The sequence below is a fragment of the Oncorhynchus mykiss genome, chromosome 1 (genome assembly GCF_013265735.2).
Source record: "Oncorhynchus mykiss isolate Arlee chromosome 1, USDA_OmykA_1.1, whole genome shotgun sequence".
Classification (NCBI taxonomy): domain Eukaryota; kingdom Metazoa; phylum Chordata; class Actinopteri; order Salmoniformes; family Salmonidae; genus Oncorhynchus; species Oncorhynchus mykiss.
Window position 1 is genome coordinate 36,893,739 of NC_048565.1, and position 17,146 is coordinate 36,910,884.

General features: G+C 44.0%; 1 protein-coding gene across 5 annotated transcripts in view; it reads right to left on the reverse strand.

The window, feature by feature from the left end:
* The window catches only part of trim44 (tripartite motif containing 44), a 68,500-nt gene that overhangs the window by 9,267 nt on the left and 42,087 nt on the right, over positions 1–17,146 (reverse strand). The window lies entirely within an intron of this gene.

Consider the following 17,146-nt stretch of genomic DNA (forward strand, 5'->3'; position numbering starts at 1 on the left):
TGCAATATTTTGGATTTATCAGACACCAATATTAAGTAAATCATACTTTGCACTGTTTCACATACCCTGGTGGGTACAGTACACTGACAGCAAAGGTAAGTTTCATTGAGCCCATGCCCAAAGCTAGGATCGCTGTATTTTAGATGAATCCACTGCGTGTATTCCAAACATACCAGAGCTTTGCTGTTACTCTAACCCAATGTTCGCAGGAGGTGCATGACTGCATAGGCCGTTTGTGTTCATGATAAACTGAGGCATTGATGTATATCACCTGATAAGAGAAGGCATAGAGTTATTATAAGATCTCCATTAATTTGAGATTTCAGACTGGCCTTGGATGATCGTTTTGATATATAACATTCCTTCCAAATCCGAAGTGTGGGATGCCATCAGAAGTGTTGGCATGACAGAAGTTACTGAGAATGTATCGTTCTTTAATGTAGAGTAAAGTAAAAAAAGTGCTGCCACCATGCCGAACTTGCCAATAGCCATCTGGCCTTGCCGAGAGACAGAGAGAGAGATAGGGGAGAGAACAATCATCTCTAATGGAAGTGATGGATCAGGCCTGAAAGGCAGACAATATTTGTTTCATTCTCCACCATAGTTCTATTTGGGGCCAAATGGAGAAATGGAGCATATCAGTGCCTCCAGTAATGCTGTAGTATAATGCAGGACAATGTGCCGGGATCCCCGGCAGTGTGTTCTGCAGCCTGCAGAACACACTAGACAGCCTGGAAATGAGGAAGTGAAGGAAGGACCCGTAACAACCAAGGTCTTGGTGCTGAAGCCCTCTCTGTTTACAATGAACTATAAAGACTGTCCCCATAGTGCTGCAATGCCATTTGGTCCTGGGTTTCATTGGGACTGCATATGAGAACAGGGCCTGAAGCGGTATGGTACTGCACTACTAACTAGCTCCCAGACGATGACAGTATAGGTTGTGTCCCAAATGGCAGCCTATTCCCTATATAGTCCACTACTTTTGACCAGGGCTCTGGTCAAAAGTAGCGCACTATGTAAGGAACAGGGTGACATTTGGGGTGCAGTAGTGACTGTAGAGTATAGAGTTCCACCATGTGTCAGAGGGTAACAGAGTAGAGGCTCTAATCAGCTTGGACAAGCCATTCTTATGGAACTGCTGAGCTGTCACACTACGATCACACTGCATTCCGGAACATTGCTAAAATTATAAGCTCTAGAATGTGGTTGAATGGAGAAAAAGTCCTTCGGAGTGACAAGGGGGTGGTAGAATTATTGAATTAGAGCAGGGATGGACTTTGATTTACTGAATCAGCTGATTCGGAGAAGGGCTGGAACAAAATCCTTCGTACCCAGTCAGTGCTCCAGGAGGAGGGTTGGGCACGCCGGAATTATAGTTTTGTGTGGGCTCCACCCCTGGAATAGGTATTTGTATCTTTCTGCGGTATACTCTGACATTTCTACAGAGGAGAGCAGAGTTTGGAGGAACCTTTGTCATTTCTCTCCAGCTTCTTGAAACAAGGTTTATTTTCCTCTCAGTTTAAAAAGCCTCTTTCTTCACCACTGCTCTAAATATACCTTAAACTTCCCTTCAAAAAGCTGGAGCGTCAAGGCCAGCAAAGAGAAAAACGATTTAGAGCCAGATAAACTTTTATCTATCCCTCTATTGAACAACACCTCAAGTGTGTTGAGAAACCATATCAATAGCTAACAGGGGATAAATAACAGTGAAACCCTGCCCTATCCCTACACTCTTCCTCCCCACCACCCCCCCTCCTCCCAGAGCCATCAATCCTGCTCTACTAGAAGTGGCTCTGCTAGAGGTGGACTCCCCCTGGTTTTATTTGCATATCTGTCCCATGTGATGTATGGGAGTCGTTCTAGGCTGGGCCATTATGAAGAGTGACTGGTCACAGTGCCCACGCTCCCACGAACACACTCGGCAGACTGGCACAGCTGCGTCCCGCCCTCATCTCCCTCCCTAACGGTGGACTACTGTCGCCGCCACCATGGAAAAAAAACAACAATTGCCCAGGTGCCGAGGCAAGCTGTCCGGGAATGCCTTGGAATGCTGTGTCTGTGTGTGCTGTGTCTCTGAGCGATGTCATGGAAAGGACTTTTCCCCATTCTCTCCCTTCATCAGAGATGGAGAGATGGTAGAAGACCATATGGCAGCAGAGGAAGAAAAGAAGGAGAGATTAAAAGAGAGAGAAAGAGAGAGAGTGTGACGGAGAAGAGACAGCCTGGCTAAGTCTTCTGTTATGTGAACGCTCCCCATCCAAGTTCTGTCATCCACACGTACATAGCCTAAGTCTGAAGGACACAAAGGAAGACTATAGCATCCTCTCTGCCTGCTGCCTGCCTGTATACTGCCGTCACAACCCTTTTCTCCTGATAAACATTCCCTGTCCCTCAGTTCCACCTGTCCTCTCAAAAAAACAAACACAGAATTAGAACCTTCGCCCAGAATACTTACCACTGGGGATATCACATGTTTAATGTTTGAGCATACAATCCTGTGCTAATGATGAATACAATAGAAAGAAGTGAATACAATAGAATAGAGCTGTGTTGACGGGTCCCTGTAGTTGTGTGTTCCTGCAGTAGCAGCAGTAGACTCGACAGTAGGTCAGAGACCTGGCAATGTGGTGCCAAGACAACAACCTCTCACTCAATGTGAGCAAGACAAAGGAGCTGATCGTGGACTACAGGAAAAGGAAGGCCGAACAGAACTCCATTAACATCGACAGGGCCGTATGTGGAGCTGGGCGAGAGTTTCAACATCACCAACAAACTATCATGGTCCAAACACACCAAGACAGTCGTGAAGAGGGCACGACAAAACCTATTCCCCCTCAGGAGACTGAAAAGATTTGGCATGGGTTCCCAGATCCTCAAAAAGTTCTACAGCTGCACCATCGAGCGCATCCTGACCGGTTGCATCTCCGCCTGGTATGGCAACTGCGCTGATCTGACCGTAAGGCGCTACAGAGGGTAGTGCGTACGGCCCAGTACATCACTGGGGCCAAGCTTCCTGCCATCCAGGACCTCTATAATAGGAGGTGTCAGAGGAAGGCCCCCAAAATTGTCAAAGACTCCAGTCACCCAAGTTATAGACTGTTTCCTCTGCTGCCGCACGGCAAGCTGTACCGGATCGCCAAGTCCAGGACCAAAAGGCTTCTTAACCCCGTCCATTTGTTTTGTACACTGCTGCTACTCACTGTTTATTATCTAACCTGTACCCCTGCACATTGACTCGTTACCGGTACCCCCTGTATATAGCCTCGTTATTGTTATTTTACTGTGTGTTACTTTTACCTTTTGTTTATTTGGTTAACTCTTGAACTGCACTGTTGGTTAAGGGCTTGTAAGTAAGCATTTCAAGGTAAGGTCTACACTCATCGGTGCGTGTGACAAATAAAATTTGATTTGATTTGACACTGAGCTGGGACAGGAGCAGAAAGAGAAACAGACACTTTCACTGGGCCCTGACAGCTCCACAGTGCTAGTTGGATGACTAATACATTTTTATGGGTGCTAATGCGTCTTGTAAAACATCTGTCATAAATGCCTGCCAGCCCCTGGAACTAATATTCCCCCCATTATATTTTATCATAGCACAAGACAGAAGGCAATTTCAGTGTTTTGGGAAATCCAGTGGCCTGTCCATCCATGCCTATAAGTTAAAACACAACCCCCCCTCCCCAGACAAACACCTTCAGTGGAGGCTAGGATGGAAACAACACTACACTGTCATTTAAATCAGGACCAAGCCCGCAGCAACCACCAAACCTTTACATATATATTTTTCCTATATGAAGATATTTCTCACCTACCACCAGAAAGATGGAGAAAAAAAAACCTCTAAAATGTCATTCAAACAAAGAAAAACTGATCTGTAATCTCCCTCAACACCCCTCGCACCATCCAATGCAAAAGAGAGAAAAAACAAAGTCCAATAGTAAAAGAGAAAGAAGCTTTTCTTGATGTGTGACCAGTGAGAGGTGGTGTGCTATGTGGTGTGCATACTAACACTCCTCTATAGTAGGGTAATTAAGAACCGTCTCCCTTCACACTCCTCCCGTTCTTTACATTCCACTCAAGGTTGCCTTCTCCCGCCGCTGCCGAATACTGATACTGATGTGCTAGGCAACATAACGCCACAGCAACACATAAATTGCAACAGTGACAGCGCCTGTCGGGAGGCTGCTGAATTAAACATGACCATGACAACCTTCGTGCTCTCCCTCTCTCTCTTTGCGCTCTCTCCAGCAGAGGAATGGAGGCAGTAAAAGAGGAAAGGATGAGAGAAGAGACAGGCATCTTCGGCCCTTCCACTCTGCTGAGCCTGGGGTCCGTGAGCCGTGTGTTGTGATGTCACACGATTCAGCGGGCCCCCGTCTGCATGTAACAGTGTTAACAGTATATTGGTGGTGTAGTGGGCCGGGAGGGAGCAGGGCTAGGAGATGAGGCGGTGTGATATGGTTCTGCTGCTGCCGTGTTGACAGGTCATAGCGAGGGGCAGGATTCATCAGCCTTTGTTCAGCTCACCACTATCACCCCGCCAACATCTCCACTGAGCTGACACCAGACCTGGAACCCTACCCCGGGGTGTCAGACTGTGTGTATGTTTGTGTGTGAGAGAGAGGGAGAGGGGCACAGTGAGCATCGTCTTCATGTGGCTGAAGGAAGGAATATTTTACATCAGGCTCAAGAAGTATGTGTGCATGTTGTGTTTAGTACTTGGGAATGCAATAAATAATGTTTGTGTGTTCTGTAACTTCTAGAGTGGTGTGTGTGTGTGGGATTACCCTTAACAGAGATACGGGGTGACAGTCTGCTTTGGGAAAACCACTGGCACTCAAAGAGAGAGAGATTGCAACTTTGTTGTCTGTATCGGTTTCTGTATGTGACAGAGGAGGGAGTGTTATACTTATTTTACTAAGTCACATCACCCAGTTATTCCAACTCAACCCTCTGTCTCAGTAAACACTGAAGCAGGCATTCACGGTCTTTTACCCAAGATTCTACCAGCCTGGAGACTGAGACTGCTAGATTGACTGGCATCTCCTAGTTTGAGTGGTTGACATACGTGGCCAGTGTTCAGTTAGCCATCATAGCCCATTACAAACCATTAAATGTTCTCCATCGTTCCTGCGTCAGCTCCTTACCGATGGCGATGCCATCTGGTCTCGTCAAGCTGTACCAGAACGACTCCCTATAGACGATGACTAGTGTTTGATGGAGTCACACTGTACACACAGAATCACAACACATCTGTGTTCTACTATACACTGCTCCTATCTTCTCCAGCAGTCTACCTCTCTCATATAGGCTCTCTCTCTCTCTGACACGCACTCTCCATTTTCAGTCTGTCTTAAGCTCACTTCATTTCTTACTCCCTCGCTCTCCCTCCTCAACAGCCCAGTCTTTCAAGCTAGTGCTGACAACGAGTGGCATGATTACTTTCCAGGAAAGGAGAGCAGACTAAAAGAGGAGAGCAGACCCTTTTAATGAGCAGGTGCAGAGAGAAAGAGACAAAGAACAAACAAATGAGAAAGGATGAGTGTTTCACAAAAACAAACCATCAACGTTGTGATTAACCAGCAACCAAACAAAATAAATATTCAGATATAATGTATTAGAGCCACAATTTGGAGTCTGTTTCAGCCCAAAAGCAGCCCCACTACTTGGTTTGGAACAGAACAAGCTAAACATACAACCACTCAATTTAATTGACAGAGCTGCGGATGCAAGGACTGACAGTCCATGCAGTCAAAACAGAAACAATCCGTTAATACATTTGGAGTTTGATAGGGTCAAACAGTTGTACTGAGCTCATGAGGTATTCATAAACAGTACATGGACTTGGTAGGAAGTGTAATACTTGGTAACATATTGGATACCACAAGCTTATCAGCAAGGGTATCACTGGAAGCAGATATAACTCAATGTGCAACACAGGAGAAGATAGCAAACTGTTTAAACCACCGTACATGGTGAAGTTGGCTGTCAGACTAAGTTATTGTTGTTGTCTTGTGCACTGGAGCCCTATGAGATATGATTCACCAGGCTTGCTCCCATTTTTCATGCCCTGTCCTTCTATATTACCCCGTGCCCAGAAAGCTTACCCCCCCATTTTACCATCTCCCCTCTTTCCCTTCTCTATTCTGAGTTAAACATGATCTCTCCTTTCTTGAATAGTTAAAGCGGTAACTGGGGGTATATATATTAATATTTTAAGTTATCCTCTTGATTCCCTTGTTAAATAGTTAAAGTGCATCCTCTTCTGGCTCCTTTTCAATGTCAGCAGAAAACTTTAACGGATTTCAAATGAATTAGATATAAATAGATATACTTAACTGACGAACCGACAAACACGCACTAACACACACAGAACTACTGTAGACAATCCATCATTTATAGCCACTATAGATTTGAAACATTAAAGGGATACTTCGGGATTTTGGCAATGATGCCCTTTAGCCCCGAGTCAGATGAACTCGTGAATACCATTTTTATGTCTCTGTGTGCAGTTTTAAAGGAATTTGCTAACTAGCTTTAGCACAATTGCTGACTAGCGTTATCGCAATGACTGGAAGTCTACGGGAACTTCTAGCATTCTAGCTGTTCCTGTAGACTTCCAGTCATTGTGCTAATGCTAGTTAGCATTTGTTCGCAAAACTACCTCTAACTTCCTTCACACTTAACGCAGAGATAAAAATGATATCCACGAGTTCATCTGACTCTGGGGAAGTAGATACATCCCGAAGTATCCCTTTAATGTTTCAAGCCTATAGTGCCTATAAATAATGAATTGTCTGCAGTATTTGTGTGTGTGTCGGTTCGTCAGTTAAGTATATCTAAACAGTGTGTTTGCCTACTCATTCATTTGAAAGCAGTTATCCTCACAGTTTTCTGCTGCTATTTAAAAGGAGCCAGAAGAGAATGCACTTTAACAATTTTACTGCCAGAATCCCTTAATAATACATTGCCCAAAGTATCCATTAAAACTAACCATATTTCATTGAATTTTATTGAGCAAGGATAATCCACTCAGTAACACTTGCCACTGTTTTCTTAGGAGTTCTGGGATCAAAGTCCAGGCAGATAACTAGTCTGAGATTGGCACTTTACACCTCCCTTCTTCTTACTGGGGATGATAGTCAACACAGAACAACACACATGACCAGAGTCTATTATTTACTCCAACCCCTAGGATTCAAAACTTAACTCCACAGACTATATCTAGCTATGGTTGTTTAAAGTCTACCTCTCTACAACTCAACAAAATCTGAGCTCCTCCACATCCATTATAAAGCCAGACACTTTCAGTCACATCTTTTATCAAAATATATTATTGTCAACTGCACCATTTTCTTGATGTGCGAGAATACAATCTTATGATTCAGATTCTGACATTTCAGAAACTCTATTAATCTAAAAAGCTTTACATTTTCCAATCCGCTTTAAGCAGCACTACCCTTTCCATTTAGGTCCACATCTCTTCAGAATGGCTGAACAGGGGAACAAAATACAAAACCATAATGTACGAGTTGCTATGGCAACTCCCAAGGTTAAATTGTGATTGTTATCGGAAGCCTTGTTGTGGTAAATTGACCTTTTTTGCATTCCAGTTAACCCTGAGATAAACATTATAAAAAGATCACGCAAGACACCCGAGCACGCACGCACGCACGCACACAGGTTTAAGATTAGAGCTGCTGTGGCTGTCTGTCATTCGATAGTGGACCTCAAAGTGAGTACCAGTGACATGAACCTAAAGAAGTCTGTGGGTTGTGTGTAGTACATGTGACTCTTTCGATTAATAATGCATATTTATTTGTGGTGTGACATTCAGTGAGTGGTGTGTGTGAGTGTGTATATATGTGCTTGCACAGAGAACAGTGTTATGTCAGTGTGTGTGTTAGTGCACACATGCCAGTGCATGTTTAGCAGGATAGTGTAGAGGGTGAAGTGTGGGATGCGAGATCCACAGTCCCATTGGAATGTGAAAGGAAAGGAGTGTGATCCTCCATCATCATCCAAAGCAGCCAGCTGGGCCTTGTTACTCACGCACGCATGCACGCAAGGACGCACGGACGCCACACACACACGCACCAGCAGTCACTTAAACCATGTTGGCTGGTGTTTCCAACTACAGCCACTTAAATTATTAAGTGAGGGCATGTTGATTACACCGCGGCATACAGTTACACACAGTAAGACACACACACGTTCACGCGCACACACACACACACACAAATGTGATGGGATAATGGAGAGGGGGAGGAGGCTGCAGTGCCTTTGTTCTCTCTGGGGATTGTAAATATTTCATTAGCGGAAACCAAGCTCTGTGTTTCCATCTCAGGGGTCTTTCCCCAGCCCTCTACCACTTAACTCCTCTCTTTCCTCCCTTCCACCCATCTGGTTGACCCTCTGAAGGGCAAAGGGCTCAACATAGTTTCTAAAGCTGAGCCAAATCATCTCAACACCACACCCTTCCCTCTCCTAACCCTGGATGTGTTGACTGAACATCAGGAGGGCAACGCCAGAGAGATACCAGTTCCTCTTCCTGTACAGCCTTGCCAGCACAACCAAAACACTACTAACTAACCATCCATTCAAGGAGAGAAAGATCACAACAGCAACCGATTTCACAGTTCAGGCTGTGTGTGTTACAACAATGTCTTGGAGTTAGTAGCGTATGTGAGAGCGAGCGAGTGAGAACGAGAGAGCGAGTGAGAACAAGAGAGCGGGTGGGGGGGTGAGGGAGATAGCCAGGGGGAGAGAGTGAGAGAGAGCGCAAGGGATGGAGAAAAGGAGCAAGAGAGAGAAGAGTATGTGTGATTACATAAAGGCTCTGGTGAGAGCACTAGCCCTTAGCCCTGCAATCGCTACTCTCCGAGGTAACGCTATTTCTGCTCAGGTCTTATTCATGATAAAACAGAGGAAATGGGTGTGTATGTACGCGCACAGGTCCCACGCATGAAAAAGCGGGTCTGGAAATCAGGGTGCATTGCATGGCTCCAGAGAAAGACCATAGCGATGTGACAGAGTGGAGGAATAAGTGGAGGGACCTCCTATCATCCTTATAAGTGCCAGACTCCCCAGCGTGCCTTATCATATTAGTGTGATTACACTGCATGATTTATATGCTTGCCAAGCCTCCCCTGCTAAGCAGACTTTCTGCACATCACAGTCCCGTAACTCTTTCTGACACACATATCTTCGTCACAACTGGGGTTGTAAAGTGATGGTACATTACTGGAAACTTTTGAAGTTTGCCAGTAAACTACCCGAATTGTGGTATCTTTCAAGGATTTAATGTAATCTATCACAAGACATGTACAGTGGGGCAAAAAAGTATTTAGTCAGCCACCAATTGTGCAAGTTCTCCCACTTAAAAAGATGAGGCCTGTAATTTTCATCATAGGTACACTTCATAGGTACACTATGACAGACAAAATGAGAAAAAAAATCCAGAAAATCACATTGTAGGATTATTTATGAATTTATTTGCAAATTATGGTGGAAAATAAGTATTTGGTCAATAACAAAAATGTATCTCAATACTTTGTTATATACCCTTTGTTGGCAATGACAGAGGTCAAACGTTTTCTGTAAGTCTTCACAAGGTTTTCACACACCGTTGCTGGTATTTTGGCCCATTCCTCCATGCAGATCTCCTCTAGAGCAGTGATGTTTTGGGGCTGTTGCTGGGCAACACGGACTTTCAACTCCCTCCAAAGATTTTCTATGGGGTTGAGATGTGGAGACTGGCTAGGCCACTCCAGGACCTTGAAATGCTTCTTACGAAGCCACTCCTTCGTTGCCCGGGCGGTGTGTTTGGGATCATTGTCATGCTGAAAGACCCAGCCACATTTCATCTTCAATGCCCTTGCTGATGGAAGGAGGTTTTCACTCAAAGTCTCACGATACATGGCCCCATTCATTCTTTCCTTTACACAGATCAGTCGTCCTGGTCCCTTTGCAGAAAAACAGCCCCAAAGCATAATGTTTCCACCCCCATGCTTCACAGTAGGTATGGTGTTCTTTGGATGCAACTCAGCATTCTTTGTCCTCCAAACACGACAAGTTGAGTTTTTACCAAAAGTTATATTTTGGTTTCATCTGACCATATGACATTCTCCTAATCTTTTTCTGGATCATCCAAATGCTCTCTAGCAAACTTCAGACGGGCCTGGACATGTACTGGCTTAAGCAGGGGGACACGTCTGGCACTGCAGGATTTGAGTCCCTGGCAGCGTAGTGTGTTACTGATGGTAGGCTTTGTTACTTTGGTCCCAGCTCTCTGCAGGTCATTCACTAGGTCCCCCCCCGTGTGGTTCTGGGATTTTTGCTCACCATTCTTGTGATCATTTTGACCCCACGGGGTGAGATCTTGCGTGGAGCCCCAGATCGAGGGAGATTATCAGTGGTCTTGTATGTCTTCCATTTCCTAATAATTGCTCACACAGTTGATTTCTTCAAACCAAGCTGCTTACCTATTGCAGATTCAGTTTTCCCAGCCTGGTACAGGTCTACAATTTTGTTTCTGGTGTCCTTTGACAGCTTTGATCTTGGCCATAGTGGAGTTTGGAGTTTGACTGTTTAAGGATGTGGACAGGTGTCTTTTATACTGATAACAAGTTCAAACAGGTGCCATTAATACAGGTAGCGAGTGGAGGACAGAAGAGCCTCTTAAAGAAGAAGTTACAGGTCTGTGAGAGCCAGAAATCTTGCTAGTTTGTACGTGACCAAATACTTATTTTCCACCATAATTTGCAAATAAATTCATAAAAAATCCTATACTTTTTTGCCCCACTGTATGTGGCCCTTGTGCACTTCAGATTATCACAGGTGTCTGTAATTATCTCTGGACATCTATGTGGCCTCATCACAAAAACAGATAATTATTAAATAAGATCCTTTTAAAATACAAAAACTAGAATAACAAAGTTGTAAAACATTATCCTAAATATAAACCATCAACTTAGTTAATAGCACTGTGTTAAATAATGGGGTTTCGGCATGAAATTTTTTCCTTTTTTTTACTCACTTATTTGACTGTCAGTGTGTATTTGGTGCTAATGTTTTGGTGTCAAACCGGTGGTACTTGTGAAGAAAGTCTATAGTTGGACGAGTTGCAGAGGTAATTGATTGTCTCTTAAACCATATGGTCTACATACTGGAAACTAACAGACAATATGGACAGATAAAAAAGGAATATAATACAGTAACAGTCAAAAGTTTGGACACACCTACACAATGAAGGGTTTTTTATTTGTACTATTTTCTACATTGTAGAATAATAGTGAAGACATCTAAAGCTATGAAATAACACACATGGAATCATGTAGTAACCAAAAAAAGTGTTATATCAAAATATGTATTATATTTTAGATTCTTCAAAGTAGCCACCCTTTGCCCTGAAGACAGCTTTGCACACTTTTGGCATTCTCCGAACCAGTTTCATGAGGTAGTCACCTGGAATGCATTTAAATTAACAGGTGTGTCTTGTTAAAAGTTAATTTGTTTTATTTCTTTCCTTCTTAAATGCGTTTGAGCCAATCAGTTGTGTTGTCACACGGTAGGGGTGGTAAACAGAAGATAGCCCTATTTGGTAAAAGACTAAATCCAAATTATGGCAAGAACAGAATAAATAAGCAGAGAGAAATGACAGTCCATCATTACATTAAGACATGAATGTCAGTCAATGCGGAACATTTTAAGAATTTTCAAAGTTATGATGAAACTGGCTCTCATGAGGACCGCCACAGGAAAGGAAGACCCAAATTTACCTCTGTTGCAGGGGATAAGTTCATTAGAGTTACCAACCTCAGAAATTGCAGCCCAAATAAATGCTTCACAGAGATCAAGTAACAGACACATCTCAACATCAACTGTTCAGAAGAGACTGCATGAATCAGGCCTTCATGGTCGAATTGCTGCAAAGAAACCCCTACTAGAGGACACCAATAATAAGAAGAGACTTGCTTGGGCCAAGAAACATGAACAATGGACATTAGACCAGTGAAAATCTGTCCTTTGGTCTGATGAGTCTTTATGAGACGCAGAGTAGGTGAACGGATGATCTCCACATGTGATGTTCCCACCGTGAAGCATGGATGAGAAGGTGTGATGGTGTTTTGCTGGTGACACAGTGAGTTATTTAGAATTCAAGGCACACTTAACCAGCATGGCTACCACACCATTCTGCAGCGATAAGCCATCCCATCTCATTTGCGCTTAGTGGAACTATCATTTGTTTTAACAGGACAATTACCCAACACACCTCCAAGCTGTGTAAGGGCTATTTGACCACGGAGAGTGATGGAGTGCTGCATCAGCTGACCTCGCCTCCACAACCACTCGACCTCAACACAATTGAGATGGTTTGGGTTGAGTTGGAGCGCAGAGTGAAGGAAAAGCATCCAACAAGTGTTACACATATATGAGAACTCCTTCAAGACTGTTGCAAAATAATTCCAGGTGAAGCTGGTTGAGAGAATGCCAAAAGTGTGCAAAGCTGTCGTAAAGGCAAAGGGTGGCTACTTTCAAGAATCAAAAATATATTTGGATTTGTTTAATACTTTTTTGGTTACTACATGATTCCATATGTGTTATTTCATAATTTCTACAATGTAGAAAATAGAAAAAATAAAGAAGAACCCTTGAATGAGTAGGTGTGTCTAAACTTTTGACTGGTACTGTATATGAACACATTTTTTTAAAGTTATTCAAGTATAAATTACCAAAGTTATGATTTGGTATTTTTGGGGCATTTTATTAGGATCCCCATTAGCTGTTGCAAAAGCAGCAGCTACTCTTCCTGGGGTCCACACAAAACATGAAATAGTACAGAACATTAATAGACAAGAACAGCTCAAAAACAGAACTACATACATTTGGTAGACTGCCATAGATTCTGTTAATTACCAAAATTATTGAAGATTCCGGTGGCATAGGCCTCAGTGAATGTCCAGCCTTTCTTTTTATCAGAAAACTAACAAAAACCCTGCTCTCCTAATCTTCGTCCCTTAAGGACCACCTGTCTAGCATAACTTGCAACTCACCCAGGGTGAAAAACAATCTAAAAATGCAAGCAATGATCAACTTTTAGAGATGTAGAGACTCCATCGATTGGGATGTTTAATTTGCTTTCTTTAGTACAACTCACCCTTCTCATTTGCAAAGTTGCACAATGTCTCTGTCTCTCTCTCCCTCTCATGCACTCCACCTCCATCTCACCTCTTTTGCTGTCCCTCTCCCCCTTTCTCTCCAATCCTCCTATATTCTCCAGGGAGACACATTGGCTCTGTGAAATTAACTGTTTATGGCCCATCCCCTGCTGTCCCAGGATGCTGTGAGGAGGTGTGTGTGGAGACACTAAGCACCTCTCCTGTTCCTCCATCGATCAGAACAAACTAACACACACCCATGCGCACACACAAACTATTGATCAGTGGGCCTACCATCTCCCAAACCAACACCACTCTCTGATCAGGGAAGAGTTATTTCAAGGGGGCTCAGGGACGATGATGAGAAACCATTAACCAAATCAATGTGTGTGTGTGGTGTATTATGTGAGAGATGTGCAAGGGGGGCAATGGCACCTCTTGGTAGGATATAAATTGATTCAATTAAAGAGAATCTCATAATACATCATTAGCACACACAAACAGGCAAACCATGACCAAGTTCATAAAGAGGCTTCAATTGTGCGATTAGAGCCAGATGACAAGTATGGTCATGACCTGTGTCTATGTAGAACTAACACTGGGGAGAGGGGGCTAGGGAGAGAGGCTCATCACTAACACTGGGGAGAGGGGACTAGGGAGAGAGGCTCATCACTAACACTGGGGAGAGGGGACTGGGGAGAGAGGCTCATCACTAACGCTGAGGAGAGGGGACTAGGGAGAGTGGCTGCTCACTAACTCCGAGGAGAGGGGACTAGGGAGAGAGGCTCCTCACTAACACTGAGGAGAGGGGACTAGGGAGAGAGGCTCATCACTAACACTGGGGAGAGGGGACTAGGGAGAGAGGCTCCTCACTAACACTGAGGAGAGGAGACTAGGGAGAGAGGCTCCTCACTAACACTGAGGAGAGGGGACTAGGGAGAGTGGCTCCTCACTAACACTGGGGAGAGGGGACTAGGGAGAGAGACTCATCACTAACACAGGGGAGAGGAAGCTAGGGAGAGAAGAGTACAGTCGTGGCCAAAGGTTTTGAGAATTTTCACAAAAAGTCTGCTGACTCAGTGTCTAGTTATTTTTGTCAGATGTTACTATGGAACAATGAAGTATAATCACAAGCATTTCATAAGTGTCAAAGGCTTTTACTGACAATTACATGAAGTTGATGCAAAGAGTGAATATTTGCAGTGTTGACCCTTCTTTTTCAAGTCCTCTGAAATCCGCCCTGGCATGCTGTCAATTAACTTCTGGGCCACATCCTGACTGATGGCAGCCCATTCTTGCATAATCAATGCTTGGAGTTTGTCAGAATTTGTGGGGTGTTTGTTTGTCCATCCGCCTCTTGAGGATTGACCACAAGTTCTCAATGGGAATAAGGTCTGGGGAGTTTCCTGGTCATGGACCCAAAATATTGATGTTTGGTTCCCATAGCCATTTCGTTATCACTTTTGCTTTATGGCAAGGTGCGCCATCATGCTATGAAAAGGCATTGTTCCTGGATGGTTGGGAGAAGTCACTCTCTGAGGATGTGTTGGTACCATTCTTTATTCATGGCTGTGTTCTTAGGCAAAATTGTGAGGGAGCCCACTCCCTTGGCTGAGAAGCAACCCCACACATGAATGGTCTCGGGATGCTTTACTGTTGGCATGACACAGGACTGATGGCAGCACTCAGTCTTCTCTAGACAAGCTTTTTTCCGGATGCCCCAAACAATCGGAAAGGGGAATCATCAGAGAAAATTACTTTACCCCAGTCCTCAGCAGTCCAATCCCTGTACCTTTTGCAGAATATCAGTCTGTCCCTGATGTTTTTCCCTGGAGAGAAGGGGCTTCTTTGCTGCACTTCTTGACACCAGGCCATCCTCCAAAAGTCTTCACCTCACAGTGCATGCAGATGCACTCACACCTGCCTGCTGCCATTCCTGAGCAAGCTCTGTACTGGTGGTGCCCAAATCCGGCAGCTGAATCAACTTTAGGAGACGGTCTGGCGCTTGCTGGACTTTCTTGGGCGCCCTGAAGCCTTCTTCACAACAATTGTAAGCTTGTAAGCTATAACCCTACAGAAATGAAAAATACATGTATTCCCTCCACTTTCCCAGTCACATTCCTCCCTCTCTCCTTCCTTTAGTTCCCGTTCTTCTTGCATTAGGACTTCATTATGTTTTATACGAGTTGGTATCTGATGCCTTCATCCAGGCAGGGAGCTGGGCTAAATTCTGCATCCACAGCATTTTATGAAGATGGAAAAGAGTAGTGTATGTGCATACATTTGTGTACACTATCGTTCAAAGTATTAGAACACCTACTCATTCAAGGGGTTTTCTTTATGTGTACTATTTTCTACATTGTAGCATAAGAGTGAAGACATCAAAACCACAAAATAGCACATATGGAACCATGTAGTAACCAAAAAAAGTGTTAAACAAATCCAAATATATTTTATATTTGAGGTTCTTCAAATAGCCACCCTTTGCATTGATGACAGCTTTGCACTCGCTTGGCATTCTCTCAACCAGCTTCACCTGGAATGCTTTTCCAATAGTCTTGAAGGAGTTCCCACATATGCTGAGCACTTGTTGGATGCTTTCCTTCACTCTGCGGTCAGACTCATCCCAAACTATCTACATTTTGTTGAGATCGGGGGATTGTGGAGGCCAGGTCATCTGATGCAGCACTCCATCACTCTCATTCTTGGTAAATAGCCCTTACACATCCTGGAGGTGTGTCGTGCCATTGTCCTGTAGAAAAACATAGTCTCATTAAGCGCAAACCAGATGGGATGGCGTATCGCTGCAGAATCCTGTGGTTTAACACTTTTTTGGTTACTACATGATTCCATATGTGTCATTCCATAATTTTGATATCTTCACTATTCTTCTACAATGTAGAAAATAGTAAAAAAAAAAAAAAACAACAACCTGTGAATGAGTAGGTGTTCTAAAACCTTTGACTGGTAGAGAGTGTGTGTTAGATATCTATCTATGTGGGTTAACCTTGACCAAGGGCATTGTAGAAGCGTTATCCAACCGTGGGGTCCCAACTCTCAGCCATCTGGTCTGGATAGAGAGTAGTGGATTGTGCTTGGGTCTCAGCATTACCATTGGCAGGCCCATCAGTTACAGCCCCTGAGCTGGCAGTTATACTGGGCCTCTCCATGGCTGGGTCAGGGCCATTAAAAACAAAACACTAGAATCTGCAAATATTGTACATTTCTCCAAAACAAATACTCCAACTCCTCTATGTACTTGCTCCATATTCTGCAGGTGTGTGACAAAACAAGGCAATGCTGATTGATGTGTTTATTCAGTTTCCCTGCCGTAGCTGCTATTTGGTTATTTGTGTTATCACTTATCTGTTCTGAAAATCCAACAACATTCCAAAGATAAAACACAGAGCTGTCTGTCTTTCTCTAAAGCTTTTAGTTCAAAGCTTGTTGATGGTGTCTGTCTTAAAAGACACTGTCTTCTTTAACCTTTATTCAACCACAAAGTCCCTTTCAGATAAAGCATTTATTTCCCACCGGATATACTGAGGCTGACATTTCAGAAAGGCAGACAGAGGCACTGCCTGTGTCTCAGACCTTTACTGAGCGAGCGAGTGAGTGTGTGCGTGTGCATGCGTGTGTACGTGTGAGAGAGAGGTGGGGAGGCAGCCTGACATCAAGGCCGGGAGAGACACACACACCAAAGGGACACAGCAGGGGGTGATGGGAAGGCAGCTGCTCCGAGCGAGCAGCTCCTCTGAGATCCATGTCAGTGTCAGGGAATCAATATGTGTGTGACTGGGTAAAGGCTATCTGTTACACCTACTGTCCCACACTAGCCTACACACCTTTACAAGTCAGACAGTCGGAGAGAGACAGGTGGACAGATGGACGGCAGGATGAACAGACAGACTTACAGATAGTAGGCAGGCAGGCAGACAGACAAGACACACACACACCCTACACGACTACCTACCAGACCGCTT